Below are 3,080 nucleotides of genomic sequence, written 5' to 3' on the forward strand. Positions count from 1 at the left end.
CCGCAGGTTTACAATAAATGTGACAATCCCTATGTCTGATGAAAGCTTTCAGATAATAACTAATGATGAAGTCTCTCGGTCTGATTTTTTCTAACAAAGCAAGACCACGCTGCTCCATCACCAAATTCAATGCTCCGACATATGAACACCGTGAGTTTTATGCAGAGATGTGGTAGAAAGTAATTGAGGATAATCACAGACTCTCAGAGATGCTGAAAAAGGCAATTCTGAGAGAGGCTGGTGATTGTTCAGGTGCTTGGAGTTTGTTGCATGTTGGTGTCGCTAGAGCTGAAATGCTCCAAGAATAATAGCTTAAAGCAAGATTTAACAGATTTTAAAACTGAAGGCACTGACCCACACAACAAGATGAGCCTTAGAGAGCCTTCGGTAACGTTCCTCCCAACTTCAGTCTTTGGAAACAGTGGAAATCCTTGCAGAATGTTTCAAGCAACGTCTCTTTTCCAGACCTCCAGATTCCATGGGGCCCTGATCAGAGGACACAAAAACAGAACCTCCCCGATCTTTCTGTTAGAGCACCATGTCTGTCCCATGGTTTCTGATCAGGTCTTCAAATGACTGGTCGGAGACAGCACATATATTATCTCCACCTATCCCAGGCTCATGCCAATTGGCACCAACAATTGACCAAAAAACTCTTTACTGTAAAATCATCTTTTTTTTTTTTTTCCAGAAACCTAGATCGAGGGAGCAATGAAACACAAAATGAAACTTCACCCTTTTCAACTCCGGTTGGACCACACAGGATGACAGTTACTAACCTTTGATAGCATTATCAAAAATTATGAAGTAAGCCATTTTTTGTGTGCACAGCTTTGTTCCATCCATAGATTCTCTTCTCTATTTAAGAGTAAGAACGGGCGACATGTCCCCATCGTCACACCACACTAGTGTGCATGAGACATTTGGGAGAGCAAAGCAGTGGCCAGGGTTTGTCACCATACTCTACATGGCAGCAGATGCCTGACTCAATCAGAGAAGCCGAAGTGAAGCGGGCCCCTAATGCCAACTTGGTGGGAGGCAGGGGGTGTCTCACATGACCAAGCCACCGGGCTACACAAGTTTTCTCTCACTGTTTTCAGAACTTGACCTTGGTAAGCATAACTGGTTGAATAACTATTACTATAAAATAAGATACTGTAAAAATTTTTTACAGCTATGTCTCACAGATCTTTAAATCTCCCGAGTTCATGAAGCAGGGCATGGCATTGTGTAAGCACTGAATACATGTGTCCACTACATGTATTGAAGTCCATTTTCCTTTTGTAATTTTAGCTTCCCAGCTACTTGCTGTCATGTCACTGGTTTTACCCTTGAGCAAATCACCTTCTTGCAGAGGCACCCCATTTAGACATGTTTTTTACCATAAGCAGGGAAAGTGTAAATGGCAGTCCCTCGGCAAAGGGCACCAGAAGAATGTTCTTTCCCCTCTTTTCTCGAAAGATTTAACCAAAAGCAATAAGAGAAGGAGCCTGAGTGGCTATTAGAGGTTAGACATAACTTCCCAGATTTTCACAGAAGACTCAGCTGTGCAAGAAACAAAAACAAAAAAAAGGGGGCGCCTGGGTGGCGCAGTCGGTTAAGCGTCCGACTTCAGCCAGGTCACGATCTCGCGGTCCAGGAGTTCGAGCCCCGCGTCAGGCTCTGGGCTGATGGCTCAGAGCCTGGAGCCTGTTTCCGATTCTGTGTCTCCCTCTCTCTCTGCCCCTCCCCCGTTCATGCTCTGTCTCTCTCTGTCCCAAAAATAAATAAATGTTGAAAAAAAAAATTAAAAAAAAAAAAAAAAAACAGAAAAACCACGGAGCCCAATTTGTAAAACAAATTGGACATAATAGCCCGGGCTTGGTATACCCCTCTCAAATCCCCCAGTCTGGTCTGATCAAATCACAAAGTCTCAGTCAAAAAGAAGAGAATCTGGGGCACCTGGGTGGCTCAGTGAGTTAAGCGTCTGACTTCAGTTCGGGTCATGGTCTCGCAGTTCGTGGGTTCAAGCCCCATGTCAGGCTCCGTGCTGACAGCTCGGAGCCTGGAGTCTGCTTCAGATTCTGTGTCTCCATTTATCTCTCTGCCCCTCCCCTGCTTGTGCGCTCTCTCTCTCTCTCTTGCTCTCTCAAAAATAAATAAACATTATAAAACATTATTTAAAAAAAGAGAATCTGGAGAACAGATCACTTATTTAGCTATTTCACTGTACAAGGAAGAAATTTTAGTGGAGTTACTGCTTTTTAAGAGATGGAAATTATTACAGTTGTAATCATGCATTCCCGTTGCAGCAAAGTGGTAAGCCAAATCTCATCTTACACGTCGTCTTAGTCACTGGCTACTTTGCGTGTGGCCAGGAGATGTGGAAAGCAAGAGAGAGCATTCGAGATTACCCAGTAGGTTTGGATGGACCTGGTCTACGCACATTCCACCAATCAGATTTAGGCCCCTGGCTTAACAACAGTAAAGGTTGTGGGGAATGTTGTCCACTTGTATGGCCACAGGGTAAAGGAAACCAGGGTTTAGAAACACTTAGCAGTCCCGACACCAATGTGAAAGGCATCCAAGAAAGTCTCTCATTTCATTTCCTACCAGGTACTGCAACAAACATTTATTCAACAAATATTTATTTCCGCTACTATATGCCGGGCACTGTTCACCAGAAATAACAAATCATGAAATATGACAGATAGAGATTAGACTCTGCTCTTAGGGTCCAAGAGAGGTGGATATACAAGAGGACGCAGACATAATACAAATAACTATAAATGATCAATTTTATTACGACCAATCTACTAACTACAAAAACAACTACAGGATACTCCTACAGATGGTCATTTATTCTCTATTTAACTCTACTCTTGAAGTCATTATCACGCGTCATTCATTCATCATTGCCATTCTGGTTTTTTTGTTTTGTTTTTTTAAAAACACTGTTAATTATTTAATAAATTTCTTAATAGTGAGACAAAAGCAGGGGCACCTGGGTGGCTCAGTTAGTCAAGCGTCCGACTTCACCTCCGGTCATGGTCTCATGGTCAGTGAGTTCGAGCCCCATGTCAGGCTCCACACTGACAGCT

The sequence above is a fragment of the Puma concolor genome, chromosome D4 (assembly GCF_028749965.1).
Source record: "Puma concolor isolate L17-30 chromosome D4, mPumCon1.1.hap2, whole genome shotgun sequence".
Classification (NCBI taxonomy): domain Eukaryota; kingdom Metazoa; phylum Chordata; class Mammalia; order Carnivora; family Felidae; genus Puma; species Puma concolor.